General features: G+C 40.1%; 1 pseudogene; it reads left to right on the top strand.

Moving 5' to 3' along the window:
• The first annotated feature begins 754 nt into the window (after nucleotides 1-754).
• Nucleotides 755-20,271, top strand: part of LOC113478729 — a 51,739-nt pseudogene continuing 32,222 nt past the window's right edge.

The following is a 20,271-nucleotide window of genomic DNA, read 5'->3' as shown; positions in this document are numbered from 1 at the left end:
GGGGGGGCAGTAATTAATAAAAAGCAGAAGCAAAACCTGTACCACTTTTGAATGTGAAAATGTTCACGCTGGATGTGCTTTTTCTGGTGTTGCTGCACCATCTATGCATTTTGCAAGAAAGTATTTGTAGGAACCAAATTACCACAGATGATGCTACAGATAGTAGTGGTTTTAAAATACAGCTTCAGAGATGCAATGATGATAAACTGATGTTACATAGTACATCGGATCCATTACTTTTCTCCAGTTTCTAAAAGTCTTATGTCCAATTTGTGATCAGAAGATACTGTACCCATTTCAGCAGCCTACCTGTAGAGGTCAGACTTGAAGTTTTCAAAATCTTAACAATAGGATTTCAAACTAAAGCTACAAAAATACAAAACCAGGCATAGCCACTTTCCTCATTAACTTTATGTGGAATACTCTTAAAATAATGTTGGTTAGTCAGTGTTGGGTTTTGGAATAACAGTGCATTCTGCATTGATGGCAGCCTGAAATATGTCGCAATTCAGCCTCATCTTGCATCTTGAACAGAACCCAACCGAAAGCTTTTATTAGTGCCTGAATTATTTAGATGTGTATCTTCCTCTCTCTGATCCCCACCAGGCCTCCTGCCTTTGATGAGATCTGGCTCTGGCTCTTGTCCTCCCGCCTGCCCGCACTCTGCTGTGCTGGCTGCCGGCTTCCCACTGCCGCCTAGTCCCAGGGCTTCCAGGCTGGGGAGGGACAGGGAGGCAGGCAGCGGCACCGGAGGCCTTCCACAGCTTCTGAGCTCTGCAAAAAGTTGTCAGACCTCAGAGTCCCTCCGCAGAGTAGCACCAGAGGTAAGGGGTCTGCTGGAGCCTGGGGTCGAGGAAAATGAACTGCTGGGAACAAGGAGCTCGCGGTGGTGAATGCTCAGGGGATATGCTGAAGCTCAGTAAATGCTTCAGCATTTGGAGAAACGATTTGATTTGGAGAAACACACAGTTTGATTTGGCTGAGGGTGAAGACTGAGCTGAGAGAAAGGAGCAGACCTGTATGTGTATACAGCCATGTGAATAGCCTTTTGAATGTGTGCTGGAGTTTGTTTGAACTGAATTTCAGACTTCTTAGAGTACTTCATTCTTTAGTCTGTTCTTGAGTTTGAAGTCTTTTATTGCAGTTGTGCAGCTTAGAGCTTGTAATGCTTTAGCAAGCTGTAAGGAATTACTGTATATCCCTGAGATCCCTGGCTTGCAGTGCAGAATCCACCCTGACTGAGAGCTGGGAAAGGCACTAAAGGGTAGGAAAGCTGATTTTGATCTCTTCTCTAAACAATAAAAATAGCTCTTAATTCTTTAAAATTATTTCCTATTTGCTGTCATGTCATGGTTGGTTATTGTTATTACTTATATCTTCCCAGGGGGATGTAGGAAGACAAAAAAGCTGGCAAATAGGCAATGTTTGTTTGGCCCTGAAGTATGATAAAACTTTTTTGATTGCCTGAGTGTTGAGATAGCTGGGTGCAAGAAAAATTTTAAGATAGTAAAACAAATATAAGAAAGTCCAAGCTTTTACTCCTGGCTTAGTGGGACAGTAGTTGAGGAGATCCACAGGGCTCATACGATTTTTCATTGTAGTGTGATAGACTGTAAGGAAAATATTTATGGAGGGATATTTCATGGCCCCAGAAAGGAGCTGGTGACATTCTATGACATTCACTCCACATTTTGGGGTGAGGAGGCTGTCATATTTCTTGTGCTTTTGGCGGTGCTGACAGCTTCCCGTCACGCTGCACCCCGGCTGCCTTGTGCTGCCTGTGCACCTGCATTGCCTGCCACCTCCCTTTGGCACCCCTGCATCTCGAGCAGGTGCCCATGACTAATGACATTAACTTGGATCTTTGGGTCTGCAGGTACTTAATTACTGACCAGCTGCAGCAGGAGCTCAGAGAGGCTCCCCACCAGTGCAGGAGGTTGGACTTGTTTGTGATACTGGCGAGCCGATGTGCTACTTAGGTGAAGAGAGAGCTTGCTCACATGAGGTCCCCCTGACCACCTCTGGGAATCTCCCCTTCTGTTTTTATATTAGAATCCTTACTTTGAGCATTAGCTGAGACTGGCACTTTCTTGCAAAAAATACTGAGAAATCAGTATTCTATGGCAAAATGGTTCTCACAAAACCTACTTTTTTTCAGTAGTTGACCCATATGGAAGCATCATCCCTCTTTTTATTTTTTATTTAATTTGGTTTGGTTTTGTATTTTTTTATTTGTTGTTTTGTTTTTGTTTTTTTTTTTTCTTCCTGAGAAGTAATTGGAGACATAAAGAAAGAAAACAAAAAGAGAAACACTACACATTTGCATGTATATGCATATATATCTATTCAGAATTGGAGTTGCCAAGTCCAGCCACTCTGTCATAAGAACAGCCAGAATCCAAGTTTCAAGGTACTCTTCATCACCAAGCAAGCTTCAAAAGTGTTGGAGGGTGTTTTATCATTGGAATAGATTGGGTTTTCCCCCCCTAAGATTATACCCTTTTTGCAAAATCTCTGTATTTTACAGGAGGATGTGAACTCCGTTGACAACTCCTGCTTTGTGGACCACCAAAATCTACCTCTGTCTCCTGCCTCAACTTTTTTCCTCCTTTCCAACCAGTGGTAGCTGGGCCTTGAGCTCTCAGCCTGCTCTCTGGTCCCACCTCAGCTCCTGAGGTTGGGATACAGATAGATACCACTCTCGCTTCTTGTGTTTCTGTTCTTGTGTGGGTCATGAGAGGCTGTAGGTGGAATCATACACAACTCTGTTTATAGTCTCACTGAGAAATACACATGCTGTAAATCTGACGTGCAGAGGAACAAGAGTAGGGGAAGGGACGGCTCCCCTGAGGAAGGAAAGGACTGTCCCTGTCAGAACACCACATGTGGATAAAGCTTTTAGGCAGGGACATGTGATGGCCAAGCACAGAGCAGATTTATCCACATGATGCTCAGGAGAGTGTATATGCATGCGTTCTGCCTTGTGTTAAGTGGCATCAAAATTAGTGTGCACTTTGCTCGCTGACTGATGTTAGCTATGTGGACCTTGTTTTTGACAAATAATATGCAACTTATAAAGCTTAATTTTTTGCCCATATGCAGCTATGCTGTTCCATAAGGCTTAGTAGCACCTATCGAAACAAGTGACCATAAAGAGTTAATGACTTCATTTCTATCTGGATAACCTCAGAAGTATAGTTTAGGCAGAGATTTCAAACTGGGAGTTAAGCAGTTCAAAAGTGCACTATATTGTTTTGGTCTAATTAACACAACATGGTGATACGACATTAAAGCAGAGTGACAACACTATACATTGATAACAAGGGACATTAATGCCTGCAGACACAGTCTACATTGTAAATATCTAGAAAAAAAAGGCTTATTATGTTAGATAGGTCAATGTGATTTGACCTAGTTTTGCTTTGCTGCTTGGAAATTATGTCAGTATTCATTATGTCATCTCCTTGGATGAGCAATTTAACATCCTTTTTGCATTGCAGTGTTGTCCTAATATTTTATATATATTTACTTGTTCTCTAAAAGGATCCTTCAGGCTAATTCTAGAGATCTGGGAAAAACTGATACAAAACAAAATCCCCTGAGACTGGCTTCCATTTTATGTATGTCCTCTGTGAAACAAAAAGGAGTGAATTTAATCACAGCAAAATTATAGCTACAAAATCTGAAAAGTATCATGTCCCTTTTGCATGTAAAGCTCATTAAAGCTCGTGAAAAAAGAATGACTGTGCTACCTCATGTAGCCATGTACGCTTTTCCTGTGCAGGTTTTCATTGCTAGAAAATAGTATTTTTGGCTTTAACTGGATGCTTATGTAAAATAGAGTGGATTAAAGGAATAATGCCATATACTTTCCTTGTGAAATGTAAGGTCTCATATGAAGCCATCAGTATTTCTCTTGAAAAACTGAGGTGTTTTTTTTAGTCTTCAACAAAATCACAAGGATTTTCCTCATATTTATGTTTATGCTGGTTTTTATCTCTCCTACCATCTGGACGTGTAAGGGAAAGACTTTCGTTTCCCAGGACTCAAATTGTGGTACATCAGGGAACAACTAGCAGATTAAATGCTACTGTTCTTTGCTCTAATCGAAAAATAATCTGTTGCTGTTACAGTATTTTGGTAAATGCTAGCAAAGAAAAGCTCTGTGTCTTTCTTAGTTTTACCTATCCACTCACAGCTATGCCTGTTACTGGTGTGTAACTGATGAAGGGTATTGCAAGGTTGTACCTCTTGCTTCTTAGCCTTTCTTGATCCAAAATCTCTCAAGCCTGTTTTTGCTTCTGCTGAAGTCAGTGGGATTGGGGAGGTGGGGTGTATTCCCCCTTCAAAATTGGGTGTTATTGTAGTTATTCAAGTATGTCTGTGAGTAATTTGCACCTTTGTGACAAATGCCAACCAGATCAGGTAGTAGTGTGAGAGCCATACCATGATTTCTTTCCTGTTGTATTTTTTTTAACCATTTTTATTTTAATTTGTATTCTCTTGAATAATAAGAAATCTGTTCTTCAGTTTCAGCATGAGCTTGTTCCTTACAGTGTTGAAATATTTTAATGAGAAAGAGCTGTACAGGTTCCTCACCATTTCTTCAAATACATTAATCTTCAAAAGGTCCTGCTTACTCAGATTTTTCAACTCAAGTAAAATTTAAAATTGTAATAGCTATCTGAAGTCTTTGAATATACTTCAGATGCAAATGCTCCTACATCCCTTGTTAACCAGCTTAATTGGAACAAAACCCCAGTAAGAATGAGCGTTCAGAGGTGCCTCTTCTGTGCTATAACATTTGCTCTTGATCCCTAATTAAGCCTTACTACTGAAGGTTAAAAAATCCTCCCATAATTTAACTCTCCTTGAATGTCTTGACTGCAAAAGAAAGTGTCATGGGAGAAGTCTGCTACTGCTTCTGATGCTCCCCCTCCCTTTAAAGAGAACTAAAGTGTAAACTGCTTATGAAAGATTAGCAATGACTAGAAATAAATATCATGTATCCCCAGAGTAGTGGAAGCCTCCTGCTTGAGGGTGAAGATGAGTGAACTGAGAACAATACTATTCACATAGCTAGCAAGACTGTTGACCTGACTATTGGACGAGGGAAAAGCTGTGGATATTGTCTACCTGGATTTTCAGAAAGCATTTGACATAGTTCCCCGTAGAATTCCCATAGAGAAACTGGCTACTCATGGCCTGGATGAGTGAATGGTCTGCTGAGTCAAGCACTGGCTGGATGGACGGTCCCAGAGAGTGGTGGTCAGTGGAGCTAAATCCAGCTGGCATTTGGTCACAGGTGGTGTTCCTCAGGGCTCGTTGTTGGGAACATTTCTCTTTAACATCTTTATTGATGACCTTGATGAGGACATAGGTGTATTATCAGTAAATTCACAAATGACACCAAGTTAAGCAGGAGCGTCGATCTGCGTGAAGATAGGGAGGCTCTACAGAGAGACTTGGATGGATTGGATCCGTGGGCCAACGTTAACAGGATGAGCTTCAATAAGGACAAATGCCAGATCCTGCACTTGGGCCACAACAACCCCCAGCAGTGCTACAGGCTTGGGGAGGTGTGGCTCCAGAGCTGTCTGGAGGAGAAGGATCTAGGAGTTCTAGATGACAAGCAACTGAACATGAGCTGGCAGTGTGCCCAGGTGGCCAAGAAAACCAATGACATCCTGGCTTGGATTAGAAATAGTGTGACTAGCAGGAGTAGGAGGTGATAGTCCTCTGTACTCTGCACTGGTGAGGCCACACCTGGAGTAATGTGAGATATCAAGGTGCTGGAGCAAGTGCAGAGATGGGCAGTGAAGCTGGTGAAGTTCCTGAAGAACAATTTATATGAGGAGAGATTGAGGGAGCTGGGATTGTTCAGTTTGAGGAGGAGAAGGCTGAGGGGAGACCTCATCACTCTCTACAGCTACCTGAAAGGACATTGTAGAGAGGTTGGTGCTGGTCTCTTCTCACAGGTGATCAGTGACAGAACAAGGGAGAATGGCTTTAAACTGCAACAGAGGAGGTTCAGACTGGACATTAGGAAAAAAACTTTTAACAGAAAGAGTGGTCAGACAGTGGAGTAGGCTGCTCAGGGAGGTGGTGGAGTCACCCTCCCTGGATGTGTTTAAGGGTCATTTGGATGAGATGCTGGGGGATATGGTGTAGGGGAGAACTTGTAGAGTAGAGCTGATGTTTGGACTCTATGATCCCAAGGGTCTTTTCCAACATGAATGATTCTGTGATTCTATGACTGTGCATAGATAGGGATTCACAGAAAGTTCTGATTGGACTCTGGAGATTATCTGGTCCAACCTTTTCTTCAACACAGGTCACTACAGCAACTTATTCAGACAATCATGAGCATTTCCAGCACATGAGAGTCTACCCCTGGGCAGCACCTTCCAATCTCCAGCTGCTCTCACGGGGGAGATATTTTTTTTTCTTATATCCAGACAGAATTTCTCTCAAAGCAGCTCATGCCCCAGCCTTTTGTCCTGTCAGTGTGCATCCTTGTGAAGAGAGTAGCTCCATTTCTTCTCTAACTGACTTCTTAGATATTCAGAAAGTGTGATTAGATTGCCCTTGAGCCTTCTCTTATACAGGCTGAGCAAACCTGTTTTTTCCAACCTTTCTTCAAATGTCAAGTTCTCCAACTCCCTAATAATCCTGGTAGCCTCTGCTGGACCCTTCCTCACCTCTTCAACTGAGGGAACCAAAACTGGTCACAGTATTCCAGGTGTGACCTAATAAGTGCTGAGTAGACTGAAATAGCCATATTACTTGATTTACTGACTCTACTCTTGCTGGTGCAGCCACGAGACTGCTGGCTACCTTCCCTGCCAGGCACACCACTGGCTCCCATTCAGTTCTCTGCCTGCCACCACCCCCAGGTCCCTTTCAGCAGAGCTGCTTAGCCCATCAGTCCCCGGCTTGTACTGCTGCTTGGGATTACTTCTTTCCAGGTGCAGGGCATTATATTTATCTTTGTTAAAGCTCATATTACAGCTGTGTTGAGAAAGTTACTTTACATCCTCCAAGAGAGGCTCCCTGGCCAACATAACAAAAAAAGCCCCAACCCACTCCTTTTCCCCTTTAGCTTGATCTTATTGCTTGATTGCTCACAAAAGGCTTTAGTTATTTTTCAACCATCATCTGTCTTTCTGGACCAGAAATCCTGGAGTATTAGATCATGGATCTTGTCTAATTTGTTATTTCCATGATTTTTTTTCTATTGTCTGTTTCTGTGAATTTTTACCTGTAAATAGTGTAGAGGAGTTAGCTTTAGGACGACAGATTGTGTCGTTGTGGTCTAGAAAATCTGGAAACTGTTACCAGAGAAAAGAGGTTTGTAGAGAAATGCAATTTATTTCCCTGTTTGTCTTGAGTTGATGAGGTAGGTATGCCCCAAGAGAGACTAATAACCAGTGGTGCTGATTTTTTTTTCCTGAAGTTCCCTTGAGTTTTCAGACTAATTCCAGTACATTTTCCAAGTCCAAGTGATTATTTTTTTTAAACCTCTTTGGACTGAGCCTTACTGCCTTCTACCCTCACCCCACTCTAGGATTCCTCTTACTTCCTCCTCGCTTGTGTGTCCCTATTTTTTTGGCCTCTTGTCTTTAACCTCCTGCTCCATCCCCAGGCATCTGGATGACACTAGAGCTCACAGAACTGTAGGGTAAACCCAGAGGGAAGAGAGGGGTCTTAAAGAAAGAGGGTAAATGCCATCTCAAATCCCTTCCTTTTCAAATGTGCTTCTAACCTCATCAGGGAGTTAGACTTTTCCAACTTAGGACTCCTGTCCCTGTCAGTGTGCAGCTGGAAGTTTGAGCGTAACAAAGAAGAAGAAAGCTGGTAGCACTTTTTTTCCCCCTCCCCTCTCTCTGTCCTCCTTCTATCATTGAACTGGTATAGGACATTTTCCTTGACACTGCTAAGCTTGAAAATAATTTTTAGTCTTTCTGAACATCTTTTGGTGGATGTTCGTCCCATTGGTTGCTGCTATGCAGTGGAATGACTAAATGGGTTTGCCTTTTTGCAGTTCTTGAAAAGAGGTAAAGGAAGGGGAAGAGAAAGAATGTAGCAGCTCTGTCTGTTTGTGTGCTATTCCTACATAACAACAGGGGAAGCAGATCTCTATTTTTCTTGACAGCAGTACACTTTAAAATTCCAGGGTGCATTCCGGAGACTAGGCTAGGTTACTCGGAAAATAAAGTACAGACGAGAGGGACAGAGAGAGGCCCAGAGGGAAAACAACTATGTGGGAGAGGAGACCATGAGGAGCCTGCAGAGAAGGAAAGGATTACCAGACTCTCTTCTTAAAATTGCATTAGGAAAGCAGAGGAAGCAGCCTGTATACAAAAAACTGTAAATTAAGTTTTTTCAAAGCCTTGAGGATGAAAATAGGACTTTTCAGTACAGAATCAGAATTTGCCTTGGTAAGCACAGATGCAAGAAAGAGGAATAGTTCATAAACTTCAAGAGCTTTTAGGCAAAAGAAGGAAGGCAGTAGACACAAAAGTAAGAATGAAAAGAAAGACCTCTGAAGGCATACAAAGAGGGTTAAACACAACAGCCGTTGTAACTTCCCGTTCTTTCTCCATTAAACTGTCTGACCTATCTTTTCTTGACAGAATCATTCCTGATGGTACGTGTCCTTTACAGGTCCCTTTGTGTTGCACTGTAAAGGTGTAATGGGATGATCAATGGAGTTGTGTTTTATAAATCCTTTGGAAAACTATTTTTCTAGCAAGCTTTTCTTTCTAACAGGTATTAAAAAGACACTGCAGTATTCTAGGGTGATGGGTTTTTAATGTCTCTAAAAGCAGCTAAAATATAAGGTTTAGTTTTCTGATCAAACTGCAAGGCTTCTGGCTTTTTGAATCTTGAGGTCATTACATAGTGTGTGTAAATAAATGTTTTCTACCAGGCACTGAAACTTTGTACATGAGGGCTAGAGATATACATAATCTGTTAAATAGTCAAATGTACCAATAACTTCATGTATCTTCATTTCTAAACTTTGTAAGCCAGGCTTATGGGACAGCCTTGATGTAAAAAAATTAGGGATTGTTTTTTACCATGAGGTTCTGTTAAAAAAGAGCTTCGTTCCAATTATAAGACCCATGCTCCTGATGATCTTGTAGGTCTTCCTCTGTGTAAACAAATGCTCACCCTGCAGAAGTGACAGTCTGGCTGTTAACAAACAGAAAAGCAAGCCCATGTTGCCTTACTTTGCAGAAGTCTTACTCCCAAAATCAATTCTTTTCCCATGCAATTTCACGACTGCACTTATATGGGAAAAGCTAGTTTTTATGATAAAGACATTTGATGTTGTGGTATGTAATCTCAGTTAAAAGTACAATGAAAGATGTGACACCAGTTAGAAGCTATGGACAGATATTATACAATGCTGTACTTAAGGCCAGGCGTAATTCCAGTTATTAGAGTTGAAAGGTGACTGACAATTTTCCCAGCTTTGGACTGTTTCATTTGAAAGTACTGTGCAAGGACTTATCCATTAGAGATTTTAAAAAATGCATGTTAATGTGCTTTGCTGAGCAGATATAACTAAGTGATATTAGGATGGCATATGCACTGTAGGTCATGAAGCAAGCTTGGGCATTTAGTCATGTTTGCAATAGATATTTGTTTACTTACTCTGTTCTCTTTCTTGTGTAGGGTGAAAAGGTTACGTATGTCTTCAGGTGATAATTATTTAATTAATAGGGGTGGTTTTGCTCCAGATCAGAAGGTCAAGAATCTTTGCCTAGTGTGTGGGAAAGAATGATACTCCGAGTGATTAACACCCTGAGGAAATTTCTCTGAGTTTATTTTGGCTGGTCTGTAGTTGATAAGTCCCTTGGCTAATGGCATGCCCAGCTCCCCGTCAATCACCATTTGCAGAGCTTAACTCTGAAGAGCAGTTATTAGTCACATATGTTGTCCTGTCAACTCTCGTTTCAAAACCAGAATGCAAAATGGCACTGTAGTATTTGGGCGTTTTGTTTCCATTTTGTTACTGTTAAAAGACTGCAATTTTTAAAAAAGGAAATACAGGAAGGCTCTTGGTGAAAGTGTGCTTATATGAAGACTCTCTATGCCACACTACTTCATTTTGTAGGCAGGAGAAGTCTGAGAGAGAGAGAGGCCAGGAGAATGGGAATACTGAACAAATTCCCATGGCTGTTGCCACTTGTGCCCTAGGCTGACTGCTATATGAGGAGCCTCATGATATTAGAGATTGTATATGGATAAAAATGATAACCTAGCATCATACCTTTGGTTGTTGTTAATGGTACACTCGTTTGTCTAGGCTTGTTTTCATAGAGAGTTGGAGGAAAGGATGGGGTTTGTGTCAGTAGAGTGTTAGCCAATGTGTGGTCCAGGGCAGCTATGGCTTCCTGGTGTAATGCTGCGAGGAGAGTTGCAAGAACAACAAATCCTTTGTTGGCCACTCCATACCAGCTAGCTGAAACTAACTGTTAATCAGGAAGGGGAGATGGACAGTGACATACCAGAGAGCCTTTGGAAAATTTTCTCATGCCTTGGTCTTACCTGGAAATGATAATTAAAATAATGACTTTGGAAGATGTTTTGAAGTTTACATACGGTTTTACTTACAAAAAGCAGTAAGAACCAATGATATTGATGATTTAAGAAGACATAGGAGAAAGCTTCTTACCATAGTGTTGAAATGTATATTGTGTCTTTGCGGAATATACTTCTTTTAGAATGGTAATCTCTTCCCCAGCAATATCCAATCTTTCTTCTCTCCCCAACTCCCTCAAAAGAAGCCAAAACCCTTCCAAACCAATCAACCCACTAAAACTGTTTCATTTTCAGATCACAGAACCCTAGAATAAGACTGAGTTACTGTGCTCTGGGATGTAGCTGGGATGAGCAATAATTTTGTTCAACTTGACTGTATTAAAGCATTACTACATATTATTGGTAAAACAAAAATATTTGTATTTAATGGCAAAATTATTTGAAAGAATTGGTTTTTACTTTTTCATTAAAATACTCCTGTAGAATTGTTTTTTACTTTTTCGTTACGTACTCCTGTAGAATGTGTATATTTTGATGAAACTGAACTTCTCAACAGGGAGCTGTTCTATCAAAACAAAAAATTGATCTGTTCCTGTGATCTGTGAATGAGACTGAAATATTAATTGGAATTAAAACATCTAGTGAAAGAGGAGGTGAAGAATTCACATGAATTTTTAAAAAGTTATTTCATTGTGAAAGTTTGTGTCAGACCAGATAATTTAAAAGAGACTTTATGAAATGTAAAATGTCAAATATTTTAATTTTATTAAAAATTATGTTTGTGTTTCATTATTGAAGAACAAGCCTCCAGTAGTTAGAAGCACTTAATCTGATCAGGTCTCTTGATCCCTATAATAACAAAATTGGTCTTTTTTATAATCACAAGATTACTATTATATTTTAGCTATTATGGAAAAGGTAATGAAATGGTGGACAAACATCCTTAGTCCACGCTACAGTGAGGATCTTGCTAGCTACCTTGAAATAAACATTGCAGGTACCTTGTTTCTTCATAGCTTTTGTAACAAGATAACAAATGTTTATTTTATTAATTCTTCCTCCCTCACCACACCTCTATCCAGACAGACATGCACATACCTTTCTAAGAAATGAAGAAAAAGGGCTTTAAAGGCTGCATGAGGCATCAACAGCAGGCTGTGTTTAGATATCATTTAATGATTGTCCTGAAGCACAAATTGATGCAAAATTTAGTAGTGATGTGTAGGTAAGAACAAGGGACCAATTCCAGTCTCAAATATAGTTGCTTAAATATAATTCCATCAGTGATGTTCCAGTAGCTCAGAAGGGTACAAGGAACACCCATTCTCAAAATCCTGATTATACAGCTAATGAAATGAGTCTTAATGTCTCATAAAATATTTAAGGGAGATGGTATAAAAGATCAAAAGCCATGGAGGCCTCTAGAATGTCTCAGAATGAGGGAAACAAATGGCGGCTGTCCTCACACTAGTAGGAAATTCCTTGGGAGGAAATAGCAAATGAGACTAGGAAGTGGACTATACTCGTACTAAGAAGAGCTGCTTAAAATACACTCTAAATCCCCAAATCTGAACTGGGGAATTTCTGTCCAGACTCTAGATGCATTATCAGTTTAACTTTGAGCATGTAAGGTGTTGGCCACATTTTCCAAATATTAACAGAATTTTGTTTCACTGGGTGAAATAATTCACAGATGTTTTACCATGCCAAAATCTGGCTGTGGTTTAAAGCATCACATTAAAGGTTTGGTACGTGGTGGTATTTTTAATATTCTGCAGGTTTGTCTTTATTTTATAAATGCAAACATGCTGAGACAGGAAACCTGGACTGGGTCAGTTTGTGGCTCTGTTACAATTTCACATCTCCATATCTCCATGTACAACTGAGGAGTTACTTATTCATCCAGTTTGGGTGGTGACCCCCCAGCTCTCTCAAACTAGCAACAGAGGCATAGCTGGAAGTAGGCCCCCAGTCCTACTTTCATGTCAGCCACTATACATCCCTTATTCACCTCAGGGGGAGGACACAGATTAAACCAGTTTATGCTGCAGTTTATAGTACCTCTCTCTCTTTCCCTCCAAGTGCCTGGAAAGGGAAGCCTTCCTGCAATTGAATGGAAGGCATCATGGAGTGGTTCAGCTGCAGCTGGAGGAACCACAGGAATTGCCCCAACAATAACAGAAACAGGAACTTCAGTGTGAAGAAACAATAGGGTGAAAATTGTAAATACCTGTGTGAACACAAGTTTATCTGTGTTACTAACTGGGTTTTAGACATCTGAATCTAAATCTGTGGCTTATTACTTATATGGAAAGGAAAAAAAAAAAAAAAAAAGGAGATATATAAAAAGGACCTACAGGCCTTTCCCATCAAAACCTTGCATAACTAATCTTTATCATCTCTGCAGTATGTCTTCAAACTATGTATGGCTTGACATAGAGAGCTAAAACCTCCACATGTTAGCTGGGATGTTCACTTTAACTTAAGGAAGAAGAGTGGTGGGAAGGCTGGGAAGGTTTTAAATAAATTGTGGTGTAAGATATTTTATTAAACATAGGTTTGATCTAGGTAGAACAATATAGAATAATGGAAATAATATTGATCATTGCTGCTGCCTGACAAGTCAGGTTTAGTGAAGGAGTGCGGTGTTAAGACTTTTTGCAAGGTCTAATACAGCATGAAGGAACAGGGTAGGGGAAAGGCATTTCCAGTAGTTTTGGGACTTTTAAGAAAACAATAAAAAATTCATGCTAGCCTTAAATACAATAGTAGTCTTAGTTTTCAGTGTTCTCCCCTCATCCTTATTTAAAAATATTAAAATGGAAGTGTTTGGTTTTAAGACAGAAATACTATTTACACAATGAGACAGCAAAAGTCTGTGCTGCCTGTAAAAGACATACCTTTTAAAACTTACTTCAACAGAAAATCCAAATGAGATATTCTGTAGGTTTAAAATAAGCCATTTTATGAGCATTTGCATGTAATTAAACATTTGCAAGAAACTCAGTGACCCATTTAATATGCATGAGGGAAGGGATGCCATTCAACGAGAACTTGAGGAGTGGGCCAATGTGGACCTAATGAAGCTGGGGCAATTCCCAGTATCAATACAGACTGGGTAATGAGTTAGTTGAGATCAACCCTGTAGAGGAGATACTGCTGTATCAGAAGGTGGGCAGGAGCTGACACTGTGCATTTGCAGCCCAGAAAGCCAGCTGTATCTCAGGCTGTATAAAGAGAAGTGTCACCAGCAGGTTGAGGGAGGTGAATTTCCCCCTCTACCCTGCTCTCATGAGACCCCACCTGGAGTTACTGCATCCAGCTCTGGGGTCCCCAGCATAAGGACATGGATCTGCTCAGGTGGGTCTAGAGGAGGCCACGAAGATGATCAGGGCACTGGAGCACCTCCCCTATGAGGACAGGCTGAGAGAGTTGGGGTTGCTCAGCCTAGAGAAGAGAAGGCTTTGGGGAGACCTTACAGCAAGCAGCCTTCCAGTACTTAAAGAGGGCCTGCAGGAGAGATGGGGAGGGACTCTTTATCAGGGAGCGTGGTGATAGGATGAGGGGCAACAGTTTTAAACTGACAGAGGGAAGATTTAGATTAGATATAAGGAAGAAATTTTTTAGAATGAGGGTGGTGAGATGCTCAAACAGGTTGCTCAGAGAAGTTGTGGATGCTCCATGGTTAGAAGTATTCAAGGTCAGGCTGGATGGGGCATTGAGCAACCCGATCTAGTGATGTCTCTTCCCACATCGACAGGGTTGGGCTAGATGATATCTGAAGATCTTTTCAACCCAAACCATTTTATGATTCTATGATTTTTTTTCTTTCTGTTTATTTAGGTCTTGATTTATGCCACATTATGAGATGCCCTCTTTTAATAAGCAATTCTAATTTTGATTAAACTATGCATGATTGCATTCCAGGTAGTGTACTAGTTTAACTGGAAATATTCTGGATATACTGCAGTCTTGTGATGGGAGTAAACTGTAAATACAGTCACTGACAATGGAGAATTATGTCTTAGCCCATTTGCTGCAGGCTTCTTTTATAGTGTGTGGATATAGTACTTCCAGAACAGGATTCTTTTTTGCACTAAAGCCATTTAAAACTGACCATTTAAATTCCTTCCCTGAAATGCCTAATGAGTATAAATGGATCTCAGGATTAGCAGGATCTAGTCAGTCGGCTTCTATATTATGGGCACCTCTACTTCATCAGAAGAACTGAAATTTAGTATAATTTAGAGTGGGTTTGTTTTCTCTGACATCTGTTGTATCTAATTCAAAGATGGCTTTATAAGACATGCAGAAAAATCTTGCTTTGTTGTCTTTCTGACCTAAAATCAGGTGAGATGAATTTCGGCCTTTGTAGAGGATGTGACAAACTAAGGTTAGCAGAGTGGTACTACAGTCTCCTAGCAGACAGGGATGATTTCTTCAGCAGAATTAATACTATAATTTATTTTAAATGCTACTCTGTGATATTTAGTCACAGTGAACTGAGCAAGGGCACAAACTAACAACCTAGTTTCAAAAACATTAACTTCAGAAGCATTTCTCCCACCCAGAATGTTAATATGGCTGAAATGTATTATACCCTGTAGGTCTCCTAATGGAAATCTCACCTGTGTTTCCTACTTCATGCCACACACTTTTATCTTCATAAACCAGGACTCCAGTCATGACTATCTCCTGTCTTTTCAGTATCTTCCACTCCCACTCATTCCCGTTCCCATGACTTCACCTTTTCCCATACGCTCTATTTCTGAAACTCAGTGTTCCCCACTTTCCAAACTTGCCCGTGCCTGAACCCTCAGTCAGATTTTCCTGAAGGTGCTGAGCTTTTGGCATATTCAGTGCCTGTGTCCACATTAACAAGTCATGCTGGACCAGTTAACAACAGATCTGTAGAGTGAAATGATTGGTGCAGAGTATTCAGTACCCAGACTATGCGCGTTTTATAATGTCCTCCTAGTCAGGGCCTGAGGACTGGATACTCATCTGGAGCTCATCACCTGGCTTATTTCATCTGAGAGGATGAAACTTCATGCGCTTTAGCATCAGTCAGAGATATGAACTAAAGCTTGATTAATGGAGAGGATTGGGTGATGGTTTTCATGACCTGAACTAAAGCACCAGCAGGAAGACATACAGCAAGCACAGGGGCTTCTGCTGCAAAAGCACAGATATCCTTAAATTAGCATTTGAACTTCTCCTTTCCCTAATACTGATTTCCAAACCAGGCTCATCCTGAATGACGATGCTAAAAATGCAGATAGAGCTAATGAGCAAGCCACACTCAAACTGCTCATACAGCGCATTGGTGTGACTATCTCTCAAGTTAAAAGGCTAAGTTATTCATGAGTGAACTTAGGTATTCTGAGCACAGCAAAAATGATGAAGGTCAGACTTAGGAGGAGGAAGATGGTTTTGAGTCAGAGGAGTACTAATGCGAAACAGTGTTATAGTGCTAATCCTTTTAACTTCCTCTCTGGGCTTTGTTGCCAGACCCCTACTGGGGCCTGATTATTCAGACTTCACTCTGTCTTCCCAGGCATCCCTTTCGAGCAGAGCTGCCTCTTTCCATAGTTAACAGGGAGCTGAACTGCAAAAGGCAGCTAGTGTTTCTTCAAGGTGGCTGACAGCTTTTTACTTTTAAAACATTGTAATTCAACTAAAGGTACAGAATATCTGCTGACCAAGCATATGAATGTGTTTAGGAAGCTACACTGCTCAGAAGTATGGGAGTATTGTAGCTGTGTTGCATTATTTCTTATCTCTGCAAACCATGGAGGGATCTCTTCTATAGAAAAGCTCAGGAGTACATAAAGGCACTGTTGTTTCTTGGAGTTAGTGAAGCTATGAAACGCATGAACTTTACCCCTTGTCTCTACAAAAGGTCTGCCAGTTCTATGAATTTTAAATCCATGGGAAATTTTTGTTGCCCTCGGCCATTGAGTTTCAATGGCTAAAACTCTTTCTGAAGTTATGCTTGAATGCTATTATCTTTATAGCCTCCAAAATGACACCTTATGCTTTTCCTGCATTCATAATGCTGAGAAAAAGATGAACAAGTGTTCTCTGTTCAGACAACTGTCTTATATAATCTGATCTGTTTGCCTGTTTGAATGTAGTGATTTAACGCCAATAATTCCAAGAAATAGGAAAATGTGTTTAGCAGTTAGGTGTTTTAAAATGTGGGAATAAAAAGGCTGATAATATGATCCGTGAAGGAATAGCACATGCAAATGGGCTATAGGGCACAAGAAACCTGGAACAGTTTCCTGTGTAATGAGCCATGCATGGCAAAGACTGTAAGGAATGGCTGGCAGCAAAGAGCTATCTACAGTGATGTAGTAATTTTATGTTCTATTAAGGTCTTGTTATTTTAGTATTTAAGCAAAATTATGCTGCACAAAAATATGAAGGCAGTTGCACAACTCTGGTAAGGAAGAAAATCAAACTGCAAAGTGTTGGGCTATCATTTAGAAGAATTACGTTCATCAAATTATGATTTTTAGCTGAATATTTTGTAAATGAGAGGGGGAAACTTTGATTCAGGAAAGAAATGGTAGGATACTGAGCATTGGAAATGTCAAGACACATGTGGATAGACGGAAACAGCATTTTTTTTGGCTATGTGACTGCAACTTCATTTTTTGCTTACTCAGGATGATGGGCAGAGAGAATAGCCTGTATTTTCAGGAGTCACTAGTAACGTATTCAATGGACCTGTTTTTTAGAGTACTGAGGACTTCTCTGAAAAACTGGATGCAAGCTGGACATATAAAAATATATATTCTTGTATGCCCTTTTGAAAATGTAAAGAAATTAAATCTGCTTTCAGTTTTCCCTCTATTATAAACTAATATCATAACCAAAACCATTCCATGGTATGTCCAGGCTACTGCATCAGAAAATGAAAGATCCCAATTTGAGAGCTCACATAGGTCTCTGCATCCATATTTTCTTCTATAAGGAAGACTGTGACTTGTATGAGACAGCTTATCCACCACTTCCCCACTGAGAATCCAACCTTAGTATTAGTTTAACTGTCATACATACTCTTAACTTTAAATACCTGAGGTAAACCACACCAATAAGCCTTGTGTCCAGATTTCTGTCTGTACTGATGTGTCCAGATTGACAGGCACAGAAGTATCTTCAAAGAGGCTGATGGAAGATCAATGTTGTCAAACACCAGATTGGCACAATGTGCAGGAATTCTCCACTTTGCCTCCTTCCAGGTTTCTTTTGATGCTGCTGCAACATCTTTCCTTATCCAAAGAAACAATGGCTCAGACAACATTGTGGTCATTGGCTGTGCAGTTGCCCCAAGCAGCCATATCCTGCTCTAGATTTAAGAGACTTAATGTGAATTTGATCTCTGGGCATCTAGCTTTCAACCTGCTAAAGGCATAGGCATGATGACTTCCACCCTCAGTGAGGATAACGCTCACTCACATCACTCACTGGGTGGCTTTTGCAGGCTCAGTTTTCACAAAGAAATAGTTGAGCTCTTGTGGCAGTGCAGAAACCTGAATCAAAGTCCAGGAAGTACATTGAAAGATTCCTTGATTTATGTCAAATGTAATAAAATAATAGCTTTTAAGTATTTTTTTTAAAATCCTGGTTCTGACTTGTGTGCATGTGAGGGTAGTAATAATGAGGTTCCTAGGAGCTTGCCTATGGTGCTTGCATTGTTGAGGGCTGTGATAGGAAGAGGTGAATATTAGATCCATTCTCCCTGGCAACACTCTGCTAACCAATTCAAAAAAAAGTTGTCCTGGAAAAGTCAGCCTGTTCTAGATGCCATATACCATCACACAATTGCTTTCTGCTCCCTAAGCACCTGAGAAAACCACATAGGGAGCTGAAGGGAGGCTTGTTAATATTGTCTGTAAAAAGACACCCCTTCCCCCTAAATCTAAACTATATCCTTTTAATATGTCATTTTCCAATATGAACAAACATCTGCTTCTGAAATATTTAAGTTGGAAGCAAGACTGTGGCCCTGATTCTTTAATATATGAAGTAAAAGAATAAAAATACATATGTGAGAATGCCTTTAAAGATTGTATTTTTAAAATGTTTAGTCCTAAGAACAAGCACTACTCAATGTACTAAATATCTTTTCTAAACAAGCAATCCATCACAAGAACTGGTATACATCATCTGGTACAACAGGGTGATATTTATCTTCAGACTAGACAGAACAAATCTTTTTAAGCCTTTGTGGCCCTTTGAGTACTGGTCTGACTCAAAGTAAAGAAAGATATTTATCTGAGAATCTCAAGTGGATGGTGAAGTATTGTGCTTTGAATGGTTTATATTCTTCTCTCTCCTATATATTATTTTAACTTCTGTTTTGCTTTGCATCTAAAACATGATAGTAGGATTTCCGTGTTGCTGATGCAACATACAGATACGTGACATAGGGGTTTTTGTTTGACCATTTTGGGGGAGGGGTGTTACACAAATGCTGCTGAAAAATTAACATTACTCACTGACTAAGGGCTCAGATTTCATGTCTGATTTTTCACTGGTCAGACCATTGGTGGTGGCATACACATGAATAATTCTGGTTTAATAGACACTTTTCCCTGTTATTTGGGTACAAAACCTGAATAATTTACTTTATTGGCTTCTAGAAGTGAAAAATCATTCTAGGCATTGTGGTCCATCACTTGAATTTGAAATTTTATGTACGGTGACTATAGTTGATTCATTTCAAGGATCTCTCATGCAGCAATGGTTTCTTGTTGCTTTTTCCTTGTATGTATGTAGTATATTGAGATTTGCACACAAATGAAAGAGGTAACATCTAAAGAAAGGCTGATAATACCTTGTAGTTGTTTACATGGTTCGTAATTATAAACCATCTTGACCATATCTTGATTGTGTACAGAGAGTCCAGCTCACCTTTCACCTAAAGACAGTTTCAAAGCTGAGTTTGTCTTGATAATAAAGCACTCAGGAAGACAAGGACTGTGTCTCACAGAATCACCTTTTAGTACTTTGGTTTTCAGGAATTTCTAATTCTTACAACTTCATAATCCCAAGTGCAAATATAACACAGAGCTACAGATCTTAATAATTCTTGGGGGTTTTTTATTTGAGTAGTAGCACTTCAACATTTCAAAATAATTTACAATAAAATAAGTGGTAAAGGGAGCAGAGTTCCTCTCCTAAAGGCACTCTATGCTCCATGTGTGTGATAAAATCCCAGCATGAATGCTCAGCAAAATGAAGTATTAACTTTCTTTTCTCCCTAAGAGTTCGAAACATTTTGCTCCTGTGGGATTTAATTTAAGTCATGCTGGATGTTTAGGCTACAGTCTTCTATTCACCTTTGAAAAGTCTAGATTGTAATCTGATTTAGATGACAATTGAAAGAGCTCAGTGGTCTCAGTCTAGTTCCTTGTTTATGAAACCACCGTCACACACTTAGCACAGTGCTGAGCATGGCAATAACGAACCTATTTTGAGGCACACTGACACAACTGCAGTGGAAGAGGCATGGAGTATAAACTTGGCTTTGGAAAAAAAAAAAAAACAACCCCAAAACCCACACAAACAACAAGTGCCTTTCTTTTAAACAGCACAAACATTTACTGAAATTTTGCAAAATTAAACCCTCCACACTGGATGGGATGCCTTTATTCTCACAGATGATAGACTATTCTGCATTACAAATGCCAAACCTTTTGGTAC

The sequence above is a fragment of the Athene cunicularia genome (assembly GCF_003259725.1).
Source record: "Athene cunicularia isolate RWA chromosome 1 unlocalized genomic scaffold, athCun1 chr1_part1, whole genome shotgun sequence".
Lineage (NCBI taxonomy): Eukaryota > Metazoa > Chordata > Aves > Strigiformes > Strigidae > Athene > Athene cunicularia.
This window is presented reverse-complemented; position numbering and strand designations above follow the sequence as displayed.